This window comes from Musca domestica, unplaced genomic scaffold (assembly GCF_030504385.1).
Source record: "Musca domestica strain aabys unplaced genomic scaffold, Musca_domestica.polishedcontigs.V.1.1 35, whole genome shotgun sequence".
Lineage (NCBI taxonomy): Eukaryota > Metazoa > Arthropoda > Insecta > Diptera > Muscidae > Musca > Musca domestica.
In genome coordinates, this window is record NW_026712315.1 from 3,605,855 (window position 1) to 3,628,078 (window position 22,224).

A 22,224-nucleotide genomic window follows, 5' to 3' on the forward strand; every position below is an offset into this window, starting at 1 on the left:
AAATACTATGCGATCATATCTAAAAGAAATAGGGTTCTATTCTGACCTTAACCCCACGTACATTTTAAATTTCGTGAAGATCGGGCCATAATTGCGACCTGTAGCTTGATTACAAATTAACATGGACGGACGGACGGACATATATAGCTAGATCGACTCAGCTCGCCGAGACAGGAAGATCCATATATACTTTCCTATGTGGGAAACCAATATTTCGAGGTGTTACATAATTTTTGGCCCAATCAAAGTTATAATACATCCAACACATAGTGTTGTAGGGTATAAAAATTAAAGGAAGAACGTCTCAAGCTCGTCCTACTTGGAAGTCTTGAAGGCCGTTTCAAATCCGAAAAACTTGCCAAGATCTTAACATTTGGAACATTTGCTGAAAGTCTTTATAAATATCGGAGATTCTCGAAGACTTCCTTAACCAGACGACCCTTCCATTGTGCGGGCATTCCAATTTTGTCTGTGAATTTGCCTCGTTTTCGAAACTGAGTCAATGGAAATGTATCAGTTTCTAAATTTTTTCCTCTTTCTTGGTTGAATTCTTTTTCATATCCTTTGGCATCTTTTCGAATTTTAATTAATTGCATTATAGCCTTAAGGCCCTAAAAACTACATATGAACACGTTTATGCATAAATTTAGAGCTGCAAGAATTTGAAGGGAACGGAAATGTTTCGTTGCATTAAATTATCAATTAGCCAAGGGATATTTTGTTTCAATCAAAACTACCAGCAACGTCTCAGTGTGAATTCTAATTGGAGATTGCAATCAGAAGTCTCACAAAATGCTGTGGAGAACAAGCGGAGGAAGGATATGTTAACAGCGGTCTATGTATATTCTCCAAAATTGTTTTTGTTCACACAAATCGATGTGTACATGTGTCTGTGTATGTGTATTTATGTAAAACATAGATGTATATCAACATGGTTTCTATTGTACGAATTTTTAGCTTGGAATCATGCGGTGGGAAATGCAACAGCTGGGTTATGAAATTTTCATTTTTTTTCTCCCATATCCTCTGTCTAATTTGAATTTAAAAGGAATTTTATTGTTTGCATCGTAATGGGCAGGACTAGGCGTGTGTTGGTTTGTTTCGACCCTTTGGGAATGAAAATATAATTAATCGATTGTAAATATATTAATATTTAATTAAAATTGTTTAAAAATACCGCAATGTTTGTCTCATTTCACTTTCACAGGTGGGGTGTAGGTTTTATTTTCCTACGAAAAATTTTCTGAACGTGAAAGGAATTTTCGTTACATAAATGGAAAAATTAATCCGAATCTGTTTTATTACAAATTCAATAGAATTGCTATCATTTTGATAAGAGATACAATATCAGATTCCAATATCCTCCATTACATTACCCCCTCTTTGCGTATGAGCAATTTGAATAATAATTACAAATGTCATACGCCACAGTGTCATAATGGAAATATACATTTTTTATACCATCAGTCCTTAGCCCAGAGAGGGTATACGTCATTTGATACTGCCAAAACGTGCCTCATCAAAATAACGATTTTAAAGGACTCTTTGAACCAAATCCGTTTTAGGACATTTGGAGTCGATCTAGCTATGTTCGCCCGTCTGCCTGTCTGGTGTGCACTATCGAACGGAGTATCCAATTTGACAAAACTTGGTACATCATAATATAATTATCAAAATTAAATCGAGTTCGGAGATGGGCAATAATGATCCACTACTTCTGGCACCTTCCCCATATTAGGTCGAAATTTTCCAAAAAGATATTTTACTGCACAGCAAGAGAAAGGATAATTCGGTTTTGCTTTAACTTTGCAAAACGTAATATTTGCATCAGTGGTACTTAAGGAGCGAAAATGGATAATATAGGTACTTGATGAAGTGGACCTGCTAGTACCTCCCCCACAAAGGGCTATAATTTTGAATAACAATAACTCATATAAAATGTGATGTAAAACTCAGATTGTCCTCAAATAACACACATGACAATACATTTATTAACCCCAAGGTCTGGTGTGAAGATGAGATATATTTGTGTACTTCTTCTAGTACCTCCCCTACAAGAATTCGAATATTAAAAAAAAATATATTCCACAGAAAGAAAAAGGATAATCCAAGTTTTCTTCAACTTTTCAAATCCCAAAATTCGCATCACTGCCAGGAAAGGTGCAAAAATGGACAATATCGTTCCATTCCATCAAGCAACTGCTCCACAAAGGGTTAAAATTTTAAATAACTATGACTCTTATAAAAAATGTCATGTAAGAGTCCGATTGTCACATATCACATTATTTTTATTAACCCCATGACTGGTGTGAAGATGTGATATATCGGTCTTCTATTTCCGGTACCTCCCTCACAAAAGGGTATACATTTTCCCAGGGTATACATTTTCGATATCCATTCAAACTTGATACTCCTCAATATTTTTATCAACACAAGTTCTGCTATAAATATGGTAGAGATAAGTTCTGTTATAAATATGGTAGAGATCGGACCATTTCTTCTGTTACCTCCCATACAAAGGATCAAATTTTTAAATTAAATCCAAACGATCCTAGAATCCCAAATAAGTATCCGGTTCTCTTGATATTTCACACATCACATTATTTTTATTAACCCAAAATCCGCTAAAAAGTTGAAATCTATAATGGTTAGTAGAAGTGGACTACTGGTATCTTTCCCACAAAGAGTCAAAACTTTGAAAATCCATGAAGCTCCGACACCATTCAGATTTGCTACACCTCTATATTTCCATCAACCCAGAAGATCTGTAATAATGAAGGTAGAGTTCGGACCATTTGTTCTAGTACCTCCTCCACAATGGGCCAAAGTTTTGAATAACCAAAACGAAAATAAAATCCAAAATAAGCATCTGGCTCCATACAGGCTTAGCATATCCCATTATTTCTATTAAAACAAGATCTGCAGGGAAGATGGAATAGATCGCTTTACTCTTTCTGGTACCTCCCCTACATAGGGTTAACATTTTTAATAACCATGAAGCTTTTAAAATGCGAAATTACCATCCGATTCCATTCATACGTGGTACATCTCAATATTACTATCAACACAATATCTGTTATAAAGATGTTCGGACCATTACCCCTCCAAACGCTCAACATTTTGAATGCCCATGAAGTTCATAAAACCCGAAATCAACATCCGATTCAATTCAGACACGGCACATCTCAATATAACTTTCTTTTTGGAACCTCTCTCAACAAAGTGTTACATTTTTGAATAACCAAAACGATTATAAAATCCGAAATAAGCATCCGGTTCTCTTCATATTTCACACATCACAATATTTTCATTGTGCCAATGTCTGGTGTAAAGATGGGATATATCGGATCACTGCTTCTGGTACCTGCACCACAAAGGGTCAACATTTTGAATATCATTGAAGCTCCTAAAATGCGAAACTAACATTCGATTCCATTCAGACTTGGCACATCTCAATATTTCCATCAACACTAGGTCTTTTAAAAATATGGTAGGTATCGGACCATTTCTTCTGGTACCTCCCCCAAAAAAGGCAAACTTTGGAATAGCCAAAACGATTATAAAATCCGAAATAATTATACGGTTTTCTTCATATTTCACACATTCCGTTAGTTCTACTAACACAAGATTTGCTGCGAAGATGAGCCCACTCCTTCTGGTTGCTCCCCCACAAAGGTTCAAAATTTTGAAAGTCCATGAAGCTCATAAAACGCCCATTCTTGGCACATCTCAATATTTGCTTTAACACAGAAGATCTGTAATAATGATAGTGGAGATCGGACCATATTTTCTGGTACCTCACCCACATAGAGTTCAAACTTTGGAAAAAAAACAAAATGCTTAAAGAAAACGAAATAAGCCTCCAACTCTCTTTAAATTTCACACACACACAAACATTGTTGCTAACACAAGATTTGCTGTGAAGATGATATATATCTGCCAACCCCTTGTGGTACCTCACCCACAAAAGGCCACAATTTTCATTACTCTTGTCGCCATAATTTGCGAAACAAGTCAGCGATTTTTTGAGACTTGCTATATCAAATATTTCCCCCAACCCGAAACCGGAGATGAATATGGGAATTATAATTTTGGCACAAAATTGAATATAATTGTTGGATTTTCTTGTAATTTTGCCCATACCAATATTTTTATCTTATTGGTATTTGTCTGGTACCTTCCACACATATTAAGATTTTCTAAAAATGATCATATATCTCATATGCAGTGATGGAAGAACGCAATATGGACCAAACCTGGCACTTTGCAATATTTATATTATTATACCCTACAACACTTTGTGTTGGGGGTATTATAAGTTTGATTGGGCCAAAAATTATGTAACACCACGAAATATTGGTTTCCCACATAGGAAAGTATATATGGATCTTCCTAGCTCGCCGAGCTGAGTCGATCTAGCTATGTATGTCCGTCCGTCCGTCTGTCCGTCTGTCCGTCTGTCCGTCTGTCCATGTTAATTTGTAATCACTCTACAGGTCGCAATTATTGCCCGATCTTCACGAAATTTAGAATGGAGGTGGGGTCAAGGTCAGAATAGAACCCTATTTCTTTTGGAGATGATCGCATAATATTTAGGGGTCGAAATGGACCAAAAACTGAAAAATTTCTTGATTTTACAGTTGCTCTACAGGTCACAATTATGGACCAATCGACGCGGAAATAAGCATGGAGCTAGAGCTTCGGGCTGGGCAGAAGCCTTCCAATTTTGATGGTCATCGGGTAATACTTAGTGGGTGAAATAGGCCACAACATTTGTGTTAAATATAAGTGAAATTTTCTATGAAACCGCTAATATTTTTAGTCCCGGCGAAATCTTAAATAGACGAACAGGTCGATTCTGACCGTTACGTAGATACCGATAGTAAATATATCGGATATATAGCGAAATATATACAATGTGTATATACAAAGGAAAGGAATGTTAGATGGAAAGCTTATATCTCAAGAATGGCTGGACCGATTTTGACAAATTTTGCCAATTCAGAACGCGCTCTTGACATAAAAGAATAAAATCTAAAAAAATCGCATAAAAATAAGTCAAAAATGATCTTAATATACATTTTTTTGTATTTTGTGACATTTTTTATTTTTTCATATTTTTTATCGCATGCGATTTTTTCAATTTGACTTATAATATACATATTACATTTTGTAATATTTTTCCACCTTACAACACAGGTTTGGGATATTATATACAGATTGCAATTATCGTCCAATCCCCACGAAAAGGGAAAGGTTAGGCTCAGAAGGGCTAGTCCTATTGTTTTCAAAGGTGTCCGCAATATATTTAGGGGTTGAAATGGACCAACAACTAAAAAGGTTCCCGATTGTGCAGCCGTTATAAAGGTCATAAATAGAAACCAAAGGACACGAAATCTCGCATGAAGTTACAGTTTAGGACAGCGGGTAGAATGGACCACTCCTTTTGTCTGAAAAATACAAACATTACTTACAGGCGATAGCCGAAATACACAAAATGCGAACTTCTGCCTTTTTTCCTGATTTCGTTGACGAATATAGCCAAATGTCGTAGACAAGAAGATCGTATAGAAGAGTCTAAATATGGAGATACAGAGGGGTCTCTTGCTTTTGGAGATGATAGCAAAATACGACGGAGTGCGTAAACATTGGGCAAATGTCCCTGGTCAAAATGCTAAGGGTAATATCTGGGCAGTGCTCCGTCACATAATTTCAAAAGCGAAATCTTCCAAAATGGATTTGGACATAAGGGGGCTTCTAATCTACTGTAGTGTTGTAGGGTATCACATGGTCGGCCCGCACGACTATAGCCTTTGCTTACTTGTTTATATAAAATTTCGTACGGATCGGGCCATAAATGCGATCTGTATGTGATATCCTGCTATCCTAACTACTTAGTTTTGTTAGCTGTAGAAGTATTACCAAATGTTTAATTCAAAATGAAAATATGCCAAAAATATGACAAAATTGAAAAAATTAGAGAAAATGTTAAAAAAGTCAATGTTTTCATCTTTAGAGAGATATTTTTATGCGATTTTTTAGACGTTTTTTCTTTCCTGCCAAGAGGCCATTTAATTCAATTAATGAGAACTGTCGAAATCAGTTCAGCCGTTCTCGACATATAAGAGATCTTTCAAGCATATCTTCTTTGATAAACATATATATCGCACATATTTTGCTATATATCCGTTTTGTTGGATGTTAACATCAATGTAAAGATCAGAAGTAACCTTGTCATGGCTTTGTGATTTCGCCGGGATTTAAAATATTCGCGGTTTAATGAAAATTTTTGAATTTTTCCAACACAAAAGATATGGTATATTTTACCCGCTAACTATTAACCGATGACCACCCAAATTGGTAGGCTTCTTTCCCGCCCTAAACTCTAGCTACATGCGAAATTCCGCGTCGATTGGACTATAATTGCGACCTGTATAGCTACTGCAAAATCCGAAATTTTTTCAGTATTTAGTCCATTTCAACCCCTAAACATTTGGCGAGCATCTCCAAAAGAAATAGGGTTCTATTCTGACCCCAGTCCCACCTCCATTCTAAATTTCGTTAAGATCGGGCCGGATCGGATCGGATCGGATCGGACAGACGAACGGACGGACATACATAGCTAGATCGACTCAGCTCGGCGAGCTAGGAAGATTCATATATACTTTCCTATATGGGAAACCAATATTTCGAGGTGTTACATAATTTTTGGGCCAATCAAACTTATAATACCCCCAACACATAGTGTTGTAGGGTATAAAAAACGTACATTGGTTGAGGGTATACATCTTTCGGCACAACTGATTGATACTTTTTATTTATTTATTTATTTATTTTTTTTTTTTGGATAATTGAAACACAAAGTGGTACCATTCTTTTGCAAAGCCAATATAATCTATATATATAAATGTAAGTTGTGTTAGTTACTACGCTTATAACTTAAGAACCGCTGAACTGATTTTAATGATTCACACAAATTCGGAATTGTCTCCTCTCCGAAAAGGATAATATCCAAAAAAATCGTGTAAAAATGTGATATATTAACATTTTCATTTTGACTTTTCAAATGTACAATAGTAATGTTTTATTTTGCATGATTTTTTCCATTTTGACTTTCTTTTTTCTAATGTACATTTGTAGTGTTTTTTATAATTTATTTTTGAATTCGAATATTAATACCAATTTATTTAATTGACTTGATTTCTTAAGTACTGAAATCGATGGCAGGTTACATGGAAGTGTAGTACCAAATTATGTGGTGGCTAAACGGAACAGATGATATCGAAATAATTTAACGCTGTCACACCAAAGTTAAAAGATGATTATCTTTTCAAAATCACTAAAAATCATGAATAAGAGATCTCATTGCAAACATTCTCAAATCGTGAAAAAATCGAAAAAAAAATTTCAATGGAATCGAATTTTAAAATAATAGTACATTCTATTGACAAACTTTGTAAGGATCTCTAAACATTTGCTGTAAAAAATCAGCGAACAAATTAAAGATTTTTTCAATTTGTTATTCTTTTTTGTCAATTTTCTTCAATTTGTATTATCATATTGAATTCAGTGGATTTTTTGTGAACAAACTAAAGAATAATTTTTTACTATATACAATTTTTCACCAAAACAATGAAATAAGTGCGAAATAGGATGTTAACTGACATCTACCTTTCAACTCCAGGGTCTACATCGTGGTTCAGCTGGAAGATGCGAACACATTTAAACAAGCAAAAATGGCCGAAAAAGCCTAATGGGGCTTATTTCAAAGCGTGAGCCTACTCCTTTCATGTGACAATAATCCGTCCAATGAGAGCTTAAACTGCAAAATTCTTTGGGAGTACAATCAGTAAAAAACCAAATATAAAGGGGGCAAAATAGTACAGCGAATGGGACTTTTTGTAAGAAAAGGATTTCTATCCTTCCAGAAATTCTTCCCAAACATTCAAGATACCTTAAATCGCTTTAGCAGGTCATGATATCGATCATAACTCACGGATAAGGGTACAACCCGATTTCATATTTATATAACCATCGTATGATTTAAGCTATTTTTGGTCTTGGCCACTCTTTTCATTTTTTTTGGCCCTTATTTGGCATCTTTGTTTCTAAGGGGGTAGAGAGGTTCTCTAAAATGTGAAATTTTCAGAGTAGGGCCCATATTGGTCTTGACCACATTCATCAATTGATTTGGCTAAAAATTGTATTTATGCTACCCTGGGGTAAAGAACCATCGTACAGATAATTGCCACATATAAATTTATTCATGTAAAGTCCCCACATTGGAGTATCCCCAAGTCCACTTTCACATCTAATGTGTGGTCGGAAAAGAAAATTTTGTATTCTATTGAATTTGTAACCCCCAAGTGAATATTGGTTGGGATCCTAGATTTGGGATGTACATCTATATGAAATAAATTGTGGAAACATGAACACATTACAAAAATAAGAAAGTAGCACGGGACTGATTATTTGTTGAATCATTTCATTGAATTATTCTATGATGAAAAATATGGACTTTATGGGGTCTCCAACTTACAGTTTTAATGGCAAATAAAATAAAATTAATTCCCATATTACGGTAATGGGTGTAAAATAGTAATTATATTTGACTATTCTGAAATCATTCTGCCCTAATTTATGAGGTGGATAAAACTATTTTACTCATTTAAATCACGCGAAAATTTTTTTTTAGTTTTACATACTATGTTGTTCTGCTACATTTTTGATTTGGCCTCTATTTGTCATCTTGGGTTATAAGGAGTAGAAGCAATTGTTTAATGTAATTTGATGTTTCGGAGTAGTGCCCATATAGAGGTACCTCCTGATTTTACCATATTTCAAAGGTGAAAATCTTACACAAAAATTTCAACATATCTACCAATTTTAGATTTTCTCCATGTAATTGTACCCCCTCAAGTCCACCTTTTGGCGTGCAAACAGACCGACATTGTTAGGGGGACCTATGAGGACTCTAATGCACAGCCTAAGGTGCTAATGGGTTTAAAAAAGCAATTAAATTTGGCTATTCTTAAATCATTCAGCCCTCAATTATGAGGTGTACAAAATACAGTAAATTCCAAATTACTGCTCATTTGACTTGAAAATTTTGCTACGATTTTTACCATACTAAAAATTAATTTGATCCCTTACATGGGGATAAGATTGATATATACTTTTAATAGATTTGTATAGCACATCCACGCATTTGAAGCCCACGGCCTTAATATGGGTGCAGGTATTTTAAAACACTTTTAATCGACCAGTACGTGAACTCTTATATCAGTCATATCTGTGAATAATTATGCTTTGACAAATATGCATAATAGACAAAAACTACGGGCCGGCAACGCGGACCGGGCCAGCTAGTTTTTAATATTTTGAAAGTAATCAAAATCAAAATTCCAATTACCCCCATTAAAATACCCCTCCCTGCGTATGAGCAATCTGAATAATATCTCTACGCATTACAATAATCATACGCCACAATATCCAAATGAATTTAGACAATTATCTCTTTTATTTGTATTTTCATTTTATTTTATTTTATTTTATTTTGCCCTGATCAAATATTGTTATTTAATCTTCTACTTAATATTCAATTTTACAAATTAAACAATTTTGAATTTTTACAAAGGTCGAGCTCTAATCATCTGTGGCCAAATGATTGATATTGATATATGATGTTATTATTGCTGTTGTTGCTTTGGTTACTATTGTTATTGGTATGTCAAAAAGGCAAATGCCATCATTGTCGGATGTAATCCTATGTATGTGTGTGTGTATGTATTCCACTGAGAATACACTACTTATGGCCAAACTTATTGACAATGCACTGGAATTGGCTACTTGTGTGGAGGGGTAATTGCTGTTGATAGAAGTATGATGAAAAGTATTTCAAAATGGTGTGGGTGTGTGTGAAATTCAATTGAAATATTGATGGCAGGTGGTGCAAGGTTCATTTTTTTTTTTGTCCAAGAAGGCGATTCCATAATAGGGGAATTTGAATACCCTTCACCATTTGGAACGAATTAGGGAACTTAAAAAAAATTAAATTAAATCCATTAAAAATTCTGTTAAAATCTTAAAAATACCGAATATCGTAAGGTGGTGATGGGTTGATATGCAATAATGTGGACCTATACAGACAAATCTACGTCTGGGGGTAAATTACTCACAATGAACTTCTTGTGTAGAATTTAGGACAATTCCATTGAGAAATGTGGCTAAAATCATCAAAATACCGAATATAGGGGGGTTAAGTTATATGGGAACTATACGATATCGTGGACCTATATAGACAATTACCTTGCAGGGTTCTCCTTGTGTGGAATTTCAGACAATTACATTGAGAAATGTGGCTAAAATCATCAAAATACCGAAAATAGGGGGGTACCGTTATATGGGAGCTATACGATATCGCGGACCTATATAGGCAATTCTCATTCAGGGGGTAAATTGCTCACAAGGAACTCCTTGTGTAGCATTACATACAATTCCGTTGAAATATGTGGCTAAAATCATCAAAATACCGAATATCGAGGGGTACCGTTATATGGGAGCTATACGATATCGTGGACCGATATTGTCCTTCTTCGAACTTTACCTGCCTGCAGACAAAAGACAGATCTGTGCAAAATTTTAGCTTCCTATCTTTATTCCTTTTGACTGTAGCATGATTACAACAGACGGATAGACGGACGGACGGGCGGGTAGACGGACGGACGGGGCTAAATCGTCTTAGAATTTTAGGCTGATCAAGAATTAATATACATAGTTGGGTCTAAAAAATTATTATTTCAATGAGTTACAAAAGCAATGACGAACTCAATATACCCTCCATACTATGTATGGTGGAGGGTATAAAAATGAAAGTAAACGAAGATCTGCTGTAAGCCTTTGCCATGCATTTTAGAACACATTGGAAGTTCTTTTAAGTGACGGAAAAATGTTTGTCAGTTCTTTTATTAGATTATTTTGGCCGTATCAATCAAATGATATATACCCGCTCTCGTCATATGGCTGAAGGTATAATTAGTGGAAAAATCCTGCAGTCGAGGTAAAAACAGAAGACACCTGCATCGCTGCTGTAAAACTTTACATCGCAAAATAAGCAAAATGGAGGGGCAAGTTCCCCCTCTTCCATACTAATCGAGAATTTCGAATGGTGTCTTTGGCAATGTTACAGTTAAAAATAAGAGGATTATTTTAGGTCGGAAATTTCAATGTTCAAACAAGTCAACAAAGCGGTCTTTTTGATCCTTATGTCAATATATACTTAAGAACTCCGAAAATATATTCTCCGAATATATTTATCATGAAATTCTTCTATATATCCTAGAAGACACCAAAAGTCTTTTGGCAAAGGATACACAAGTACCACGACATCTTTTCCGCACAGTGACCTACACACGCCCCTTTCGAGTACCTAAGTTGCTAATACAAGACTTTTTATTTCGAACAAGATTTTGCGGCATTTCTCCCAAGTTTTTTGGGCAGAAAAAAATTATTTTAAATACATGTTAACTGGATTCCTTCTTCCCCAACAGATCTAGGCCATAGATCTGGCCAATGGTGTTTACCAAAAATTCGCAATAAAAATTCAATTTAATAATAGCCGAACAAAAAGTATTCCTCCTCCTCTCCCCCTCCCCCTCTGGGTCCGGTTAAGGTAATGAACATCTGTGAAATTTAATTTTTGTTTTCCATTGAAATGTTCTCAGGGGAACACAGATGCACACACACACATTTATACTCACCCGGTCTCTGTCTGTCTCTCTCCAATGCAACACATTGTTCGTTCGATGGAAGCATAACAAAAATTTAAATTAAAAATTCCACAAACATTTCATCCATAAAAGATTTTCATGTTCACCTGCTCACCAGCTTTTGCTGGGAGGTGAATTACAACAATTTGTTGGTTTTGTTTTTCTGTTTTAAGCTTTTGTTCCACGAAATGGGAGAATAAAATATTCTACCATCAATAAAACCCATTACAATGATGTAAAATAGACTAATACAAATGTAAACGGTTATTGAACTAAGGTCCTCATAATTTTCATGATGACCTCAATGATATTGGTATTGGCTTTGTTATCTCATGTATATGTCTTCTGTCTACACGTATATATATGACACCTATTGTAGTAAGTGTGACAAACATCACACACACACACACACACACACATCCACATTTACCTTTGGAAGCACTACAACTAACAATAATGTAGAGATTCCCTTTTACATTGTCATGCGAACAATACCCTAGTTAGGAATACAAAACACGTCTGCTCCTTAAAGTATGCAATATAACAATCAAAGCAACACTGATTTGCTTCTCACAACAAGGGTTCGGTTCGGTTGGGTTGGGTTGGGGGTGGGTTTTATCATGCGACATCAATGATGTCCCATTATAATAATTTATCCATCAACTGGCAATCGATAGATGATGTCTTGGCATTTTATTTGTATTTTAGATACATAAGAATCCTCTTCCACCCCCCTCCCCCCGACCCCATGGTGGTAGCTGTAGGAAACCATTGGAAATCAAAGAGATGTACGAAAATATAAGAAAACCCCTATATAACACTGTGTCACACAAAAACTACGTAATTTTGGTAATTATCCAGGCATATACCAGGGATCTGGTAGGTAAGCAAACTAGGCCAGTGGAAAAATATTTAAAATTAAATTTGGTGTCCTACAAACTTGAGAGAACTGATGAAAGTCGTGTTCGCAAAAAAACGTGTGATATGGGTAAACTAAGAGCAGGAAGGGCTTGTGTAACAAAGGATAATGTGATGAGACCTTCCAGGAAAAATTCAGCATGCTATGAAGGAGGATATAAAAAAGTTGCAAAGTATCAGTTGGTTTTGCCGACCGATGTATACCCTCAGCCAATGTTCGATTATTTAAATATATTTTGACTTCTGTTATGATTATGCAAATTGTTGACCCTCTGAGCCACTCGTCCGACAGTTGTTAAAATTATTCCAGTGACAGCTTATTATATTGTTTACAAGCGTACAACAGCATTTTGGTGAGAATTTCCCAGAAAAAGAGTTATTCGTGATGAAATTCAAGCGTAATAGTGTGATATATTTGTATTTGACTGGAAAACCACAAGTGGCTATCGTTAGAGCATTCCAGCATTTAAATGTGAATAAATATTTTGTGTCTCGTACCGTGATACTGGTAGCGTAGCCGGACGTCAAGGAAGTGGACGGAAGAAAACAGCAACATCAGCAGAAATGGTTCGAAAAGTAAAGAAGCTACTTGATCAAAACCCCCGTCGCAGTGGCCGAAAAATGGCTCTTGAGCTGAACATATCGCAATATTCCATTCGGCAAATATTGAAATATGAACAAGTAAAAAAGATGTAAGTTCGGCCGGGCCGAACTTGGAATACCCTCCACCATTTGTTACAAATTTTACAAATTTCCAAAAAAAAAAAAAAAACTAAATAAATAAATGAATAAAATCCGTTAAAAATTCTGTTAAAATCTTAAAAATACCGAATGCCCATACGACGACGTGGAACTGCATAGCCAATTTTTGTTAAGTTATTACAATATTTAAATGCGAAACTTGAAGAAAAATCTGTTTATAATGTAGCTAAAATCATCAAAACACCGAATATAGGGGGTTATACGAAGACGTGAACCTGCACAGACAATTTTCTGGCATGGGCTGAAGTATCCATTACGAACTTCACATGCGAAATTTGAAACAATTCCGGTAAATAATGTCGCTAAAATCATCAAAATACTGAATATCGGGGGGTACGGTATATGGGGTTTATACGAAGACGTGGACTTAGATGGCCCATTTTCTGTTTTATGCTGTAGCATCTATTTCGAACTTCAAATGCCAACTTTGAAATGATTCCGGTAAATAATGTCGCTAAAATCATCAAAATACCGAATATCGGGAGGTATTTTTATATGGGGGTTATATGATAACTTGGACCTATATGGCCCATTTACGAACTTAAACTGCCCACTGGCAAAATATACATGTGTGCAAAATTTTAGCCTTCTATCTCAATTTGTTCGAAAGATGGCGTGATTACAACAGACAGACAGACCCACAGACAGACAGACGGACATGGCTAAATCGTCTTAGAATTTTACGCTGATCAAGAATATATATACTTTGTTGGGTCTGACATGAGTATTTCGAGGAGTTACAAACGGAATGACAAAATTAATATACCCTCCATAGTATGGTGGAGGGTATAACAATGAGCTCGGGGTAAAGCCCTTGAAATTCCAAAATGTGCAAAAACAGAAAGACTCAAAGGAGCTAAAGAGTCACTTCGCTTGGCCAAAATTGGTGAACTGCCAAATTTGCTTTTCTCTGTCTCTGATGAGAGAACATTCGTTATCCAGCAGTTTGTAAACAAACAAAATGATCGTGTTTACTTGCCAAAGAGGTCAGCTGAAAATGCGCACCTTCGGTTGGCCCCCAGAACTCAAGCCTCCAGCCGGCCATGGTGATGGTGTGGGTTGCCATTACAGTCAATGGTCGCTCTCCGCTCGTATTAATCGACCATGACATCAAAATAAGTACCGAAATATTATCGCAAAAATATTCTGGAGGGTGTATTAAAGCTTTGGGCACGCAAATATTTTGGCTGCAGACCTTGGGCATTCCAACATGAATCAGCACCATCGCACTCAGCACGCGCCACCCGAATATGATTACAACATGATGTTCCTCGCTTCACTTCCAGCTCACAATGACCACCAAAATCTCCGGATACCAATCCGTTGGACTATTGTGTCTGGAGTATTTTGGAAAGCAAGGTAGGCACTAAAAAATACCAAAGTGTCGATCACCTCAAGCAAGCGCTTCGCCGGGAATGGGTCAAAATACCGCAGAGCAACATTCGGGCTGCGTGTGACGGTTTCATTGGCCGTTTGAATGCCATAATTCATGCCTAAGGTGGCCAATTCGTAGAAATCTTAACTTTTTTATAATTTAATGGTATATCCGAAATTTTTTGCTTTCATTCAATAAAACTAAAAAAAGTGTAACAAGTAAAAAAAGCTGTAAGTTCGGCCGGGTCGAACATTGAATACCCTCCACCATTTGGAACGAGTTTAGCAATTTTCAAAAAAAACAATAAAATCTGTAAAAATTCTGTTAAATCTTAGAAATACCGAATGTAGCTATTATATTAGGGTCTATACGAAGATATGAACCTCCGTAGGTTACATTTGTCATAAGTCATTACAATATTCAAATGCGAAACTTAAAAAAAATCGATTATAATGTTGATAAAATCAAAATACCGAATATAGGGAGGTACCGTTATATGGGGGGTATACGAAGACGTGGACATGCACAGACAATTTTCTGTCTTAGGCTGTGAATATCTATTACGAACTTCAAATATCAAATTTGAATCATTTCTGGTGAAAAAATATCCATAAAATCATTAAAATATCGAATATCTTGAGGTACCGTTATATGGGGGCTATACAAAGACTTGGGCCTTCACACACAATTTTCTGTCTTAGGCTGTAGTAGCCATTACGATTTTTAAATACCAAATTTGAAACTATTCTAAAATCAACAAAATACCGAATAGCGTGAGGTACCGTTATATGGGGGCTATACCACGACGTAGACCTACATGACCCATTTTCAATACCAAAAGTCCTGCAGACATAACATACATTTGAGCAAAATTGTATCAATCTACTTCAATTCGTTCGGAAGCTAGAGTGTGTATTTTCCAAGCTTCGTATTAAAGTACGGATATACACATGTACGCACGTTTGTATAATATTTAATGGTAAATATTTCCACGCTTTTACAAATTGCCACAAAGCAAATGGTTTATGTAAACACCTAGACACACACACACATGTTAACATATGTGAACTCTCAACCTGACACTAGCTTATCACAGGCTATTGGCAATGTTGTTTAAAGCGTTCCATAAATGGCACATAAACGAACACAACAGGTCATATCTCGCTATGACCCATAAATGGCGGTGTAGATTATTTGTTCATGAGCTTTTTACTGGTCAGTAAATATACATGTATGAATGTGTGTGTGTGTGTGTGTGCACATAAATATGCATACATATATATATATATGAACAGATGTGATGGGTATTTTTATCAAAATTTATGGAAATTTTATAGAGTGAAAGGAAAAGAGAGGTGGAGAGTGAGAGAGAGAGAGAGAGAGAGAGAGAGAGAGAGGGAGAGAGACAAGACCATACATTGTCAAAGGCATGAATAAAGAGTCTGTAGAGATTAATTTTTTTTTATTAAATTTTGATAAAGAAACAAGTTAAAAAGCTGTAAGTTCGGCCGGCCCGAATTTTGAATACCCTCCACCATTTGGAACGAATTTGGAGATAAAATCCTTAAATATTTTGTTAACATTTTAAAAATACCGAATATAGCCGTTATATTGGTGTCTATACGACGTGGACCTACATGGGCATTGTTTGTTATAAGTCATTACCATATTCAAATTCGAAACTTGAAATAAACGATGAATAATGTAGCAAAAATCATCGTAATCATTCTGCCATAGGCTGTAGCATTCATTACGAACTTCAAATACGCGTCTCAAACAATTTCGGTGGTTTATTGTACCTAAACTCGACAAAATACCGAATATATTGGTGTACTGGTATGTGGGGCTAACACGAAGACCTGCACCTGCATACACAATTTTCTGTCACAGACTGTAGTTCCCATTGCGAACTCTAAATACGTAATTTTAAGCAATTCCGGTGGATAATGACGCTAAAATCATCAAAATACCGAATTTAGGGAGGTATCGTTATTTGGGGGCTATACGAAGACGTGGACCCGCACAGACAGTTTCCTGTCTTAGGCTGTAGTATCCATTTCGAACTTCAAATACCAAATTTGAACTATTTCCGGTTAATAATGTCGCTAATATAATCAAAATACCGAATATATGGAGGTATCGTTATATGGAGGCTATATGAAAACGTGGACCTACATGGCCCATTTACGAACTTAACCTGCCTAGAAACGGCTGAAGCTAGAATTTTGAAATTTTGGTTGAGAGATCGAATGTGTTAGATTTGATATTGATGCCTCTTTTGATGTCTACAATTTGGATATGAAGATGGTTTTCGAAATGTGTACTATATTTGTACGAAAAGCACTAAATGGTACTATGTTTGGTACAATTTGATATTGGGTGAATATATAGTGCTTAAATTATGAAATATGATATTAGGGTTGCTTTCCTTGTGTGGCCTAGACACATGGCGGAGGTTTTGGAAATGTTTACTAAATTTGAAATCCGGAAATTTGATTGGGTCTACATATGAAGACGATCAAATAGTTTTGGGCCGAAAAATAGTTTCGAACATAACAATTGAATGTGGGTCCTAATGTTACTAAATAGTACTATAGTTGGTACAATTTGGTATTGGGTAAACAGATAATACTTTAAATCTGAAATTTTGGTATTGGGGTCATTATACCCTACAACACTATGTGTTGGGGGTATTATAAGTTTGATTGGGCCAGAATTTATGTAACACCTCGAAATATTGGTTTCCCATATAGGAAAGTATATATGGATCTTCCTAGCTCGCCGAGCTGAGTCGATCTAGCTATGTATGTCCGTCCGTCCGTCTGTCCGTCTGTCCATGTTAATTTGTAATCACACTACAGGTCGCAATTATGGTCCGATCCTTACGAAATTTTGCACGAAGGTGGGGTTAGGGTCAGAATAGAAGCCTATTTCTTTTGGAGATGATCGCCAAATGTTTAGGGGTTGAAATGGACCAAATACTGAAAAATGTCGGATTTTGCAGTAGCTATACAGGTCGCAATTATAGACCAATCGACGCGGAATTTCGCATGTAGCTAGAGTTTAGGGCTGGGAAGAAGCCTACCAATTTGGGTGGTCATCGGATAATATTTAGCGGGTAAAATAGACCATATCTTTTGTGTTGAAAAAATTAAAATTTTTTCATTAAACCGTGAAAATTTTAAATCCCGGCGAAATCACAAAACCATGTTAAGGATACTTCTGATCTTTACATTGATGCTAAGATCCAACAAATCGGATATATAGCAATATATGTGCGATATATATGTCTATCAAAGAAGATATGTTTGAAAGATCTCATATATGTCGAGAACGGCTAAACTGATTTCGACAGTTCTCATTAATTCAGAATGGCCTCTTGCCAGGAAAGAAAAAACGTCTAAAAAATCGCATAAAAATATCTCTCTAAAGATGAAAATATTGGATTTGTAACATTTTCTCATATTTTTTCAATTTTGTCATATTTTTGGCATATTTTCATTTTGAATTAAACATTTGGTAATATTTCTACAGCTAACAAAACTAAGTAGTTAGGATACCAGTATATCATATACAGATCGCATTTATGGCCCGAAATTTTGCATGAGGATCAGATGAGGGTCAGAATAGATGCCTACTCTTTTTGGAGATGATCGCCATATATTTAGGGTTGAAATGGACCAAAAACTGCAAAATTGTCAGCAGGTCGTAATTATCGCCCGGTCCTCACGCACATTTGAATGGGGGTTACCGGACATTGCAAAAGCCAAGCAGTTTTGGATGGCCATCCAAAAATATTCAATGTGTGAAGGAGTTTGCCAATTTTTTTAGACAAAATACGAAAATGTCCATTCCAGTGACTTTTTGGAGAATTCACCAATACAGGAAAGACGCACTTCTGACTATTTCGTTGAAGAATATAGTCAAATGTCTGTATCTCATATAGATGCGTTTCAGTCAAAAACCAATAATAAATGTTAATCTTTTGCCACTTCTGAGAGATTATAGGTCTTTGGGAAATATTGGTTCCAGATCTAGGAAGACCATTTACGTGCAACATCTACCAATAAATTGGAAATGAGTAAATTACCTTAAGTTGCTATTATTCGAAAATTAGAGAACGAAACCTGATGGTTTTCTTTTATTAGTTGTCACAATATCTTGTGGAATTCTTTCGAGTATCTCGCCTATATAAACTGTATCGTTTATTATAGTATTGTAGGGTATTCAACGGTCGGCCCCGCTCGACTGTAGCCTTTGCTTACTTGTTTTGATTATGGATGTGTGTACTATAATTGTAGAAAAAGTACTAAATGGTACTAAATTTGATGTTGGTTGAAGGTATAGGGCTGGAATCGTCAGATTTGATATTGAGGTGTCTGTTGGTGTCTGTCTGGAATTGATATATGCTTGTTTTGATGGTTTTGGAAATATGTACCATAATCGAACGAAAAGTACTAAATAGTACTAAATTTGATCTCGGCTGAAGGAGTAGATAAGAAAAATTCTGAAATTTGATATTTAGATTTCTGGTGGTTTTCTGCAGTTTCGGTATTTTGGAAATGCATCCTATATTTGTACGAAAAGTCCTAAATGGTACTAAATTCGGTATTGAGTGAAGGGCTACAGCTGAAGTCCCAAAAATTTGATATTAAAGTAACTGTTGGTATCTGAGTTTGAGGCATGAGGTATATGACCTAAAACCCAAAATGTCTGAAAATTGAGTACGATGTACAGGGTTGCCCATATTCGACGGACCCATCTGGCAACGACATAACTTTTGACAGAGATGTCACATCGCTTAATGACATACCGCGTTTGAAGCGTCAATCAAAGCAGATTTTTACCATGAACCAATATACGCCGCGCGGGCTCTCTGAAATAGTTGAAATTTACAAGAAGTCGATTGTGAAAACTCAACGTGCTTTTAAAACATTAAAAAATGTGAGAAGTGCGCCTTCTAAGAACACCATTAAGCGTTTATACGAAAAAAATTCGACTGGTAAGGCTCTTTCTAATCCAAAGAGGCCATATAAAAGTCGACCAAGCCGATCGGCCGAGAATATCGCTGCCGTACGAGCCAGTGTTGAGAGGTCCCCAAGAACATCCCAAAAACGCCATTCTCAGCAGTTGGGCATGGCTCGGTCCACTTTACAACGGATTATTCGCATTGATTTGCATTTGTTTCCGTACAAAATTCAATTGGCGCAAAGAATGTTGCCTGCGGACAAGCCTCGTCGATTGGAATGGGCCCAAAGAGTCATCGAAATGGCCGAAGATGACGAGCAATTTTGGAACAAAATTATCATATCCGATGAAGCCCATTTCACATTGAATGGGACCGTAAATAAGCAAAATTGCCGTTTTTACGTCACTGAAAATCTTCAGGAGATTCAAGAAGTTCCTCTTCATGACGAAAAAGTCACAGTTTGGTGCGGCCGTTTTTCTTCCGTTTTTGGCCGTTTTTCTTCCAAAATGAAAATGGCCATGCTGTTACCATCAATCAGGAGCGTTATCGCGACATGATGACCAATTTTGTGATGCCAATTATTCGTCGAAAGCGTACGAGGCAGTTCTGGTTTCAACAAGATGGCGCTCCACCGCACACAAGTCGCATAACAATCGATTTTCTGAAGAATTTGTTTCCGGGCCGTTTGATGTCGAAAATTGGTGATTTGGACTGGCCATCGCGTTCGCCCGATTTGACGCCGCCTGACTTCTTCCTGTGGGGATATTTGAAGTCAAAGGTTTACGTTAACAAGCCAAGGACCGTAGAAGAGCTCAAGAACAACATTCGTGAAGAAATAGCCGCTATTCCGGCCGAAATGTTGGCAAAAACGATGGAAAATTCAGCAAAAAGGGCACAATACGTCATCAACGCCAGAGGCGGCCATTTGAGAGATATCATATTCAAAAATTGACGTAAACAAATCTACTTGGAACAAATTCAATGATTAACATTGCCAACCGCCAAATTTTTATTTTTTTCTTTGATTTAAAAAAAAAAAAAAAACATGGGTCCGTCGAATATGGGCAACCCTGTATGAAGTAGGCTTCTGAGGTTGAGGCATGAGGGGTATGCCCTAAAACCCAAAAATTCCGAAAATTTAGTACAATGTCTGAAGTTTTGATTTAAAATGTAAAATTTAGATATTTGAATACAAATTCCTCGATTAAAGAAATGTGTTGCTATCAGTTTTTTTTAATGCTTCCCATATTGCGGACCAAGCTGTCCACTTCTTGGTCCTCTCTAATTGCCCTTTGATTTAATTTTTTCTGGAAATAATTCATAATTCATTTCCGGTTTTCCTCTTCATTTTGTGTGCTTCCATAGAATTTTCGTTCATGTTTCGTTTACCGTTTTATTTTATACTTATCATACTTATATAACATCGTCAATCATCAACAATTAATCACAACTTATGTCTCTTCATAACCTCTTTTACCCACACACCCATTTGTAATATTTTCGTCGAATTGTAATTTATATTTCATTTCACTTGTTTTCTGCGAATCCGCACAACCAATTTTGAGTATCGCATAACGGTATCCCAAAAAAATAAATATCGAAAATTAATTGCCTTTCAATTCCTGCCACAGCTGTCTTTGTGTTAAATATGTTCAGGAAAAATGTGAAAAATGTTCAGGAAAAGGAGTTGAGCTGACCGAGCAACCGACCGATGCCATAAAGTAACGAGATATCAATAAGGACCACCACCACCACACGAAGAATAATAACGATTATCACTGGGGAAAAAAGCTGGATAACAATTCAGCTGTTATCCTGCAAGTGGCACTCGCCGAGCAGAGCAAAGCAATCACAACACATTCTGTTCAAGTGGAATTTTTCCGATTTACATTTCACAGTTCGAAGTGGTGCTGGTGGTCGTCAGACCGACCACAGATGACATGACCACCATCATCGCCACAATGCCATAAAATGGCTGTGGACACTTGATCGTCTTATTGTGGTGCCACTTATTTTAAAAGGTCCCCATTGAAAGGGCTCTTGGTATTGGCCACTTGGATATTGTATTGCATTGCTTTCCAAATATTAATTGAGATTTTGACGGTGACAGAGTATTTTACATTTCATTTGAAATCGAAAGATACATTTGCAAGGAACCTTTTGATATATTGATCAATACTATCCGTTTTGGCACGAGACCTAGAACTGACGCAAATATTAGAAATTTGCAAAATTAGAGCAAATTTAGATTATTGATTTCCTTTCTGTGAAGAAAATATTTTTTTTTTCAAATTTCGAAAATTTGTGGTGGAGGTACTTGAAGGAGTGGACCGATATTGTCCATTTTCACACCTGACCTAGCACTAACGCAAATATTAGGATATGCAAAGCTGGAGCAAAATCGGATTATCCTTTCTCTTTCTGTGTAAAAA

At 36.2% G+C, this 22,224-nt stretch overlaps 1 protein-coding gene across 1 annotated transcript in view; it reads right to left on the reverse strand.

Annotated features, from left to right (window-relative positions):
- LOC101895174 (uncharacterized) overlaps positions 1-22,224 on the reverse strand; it is a 350,871-nt gene that overhangs the window by 154,187 nt on the left and 174,460 nt on the right. The window lies entirely within an intron of this gene.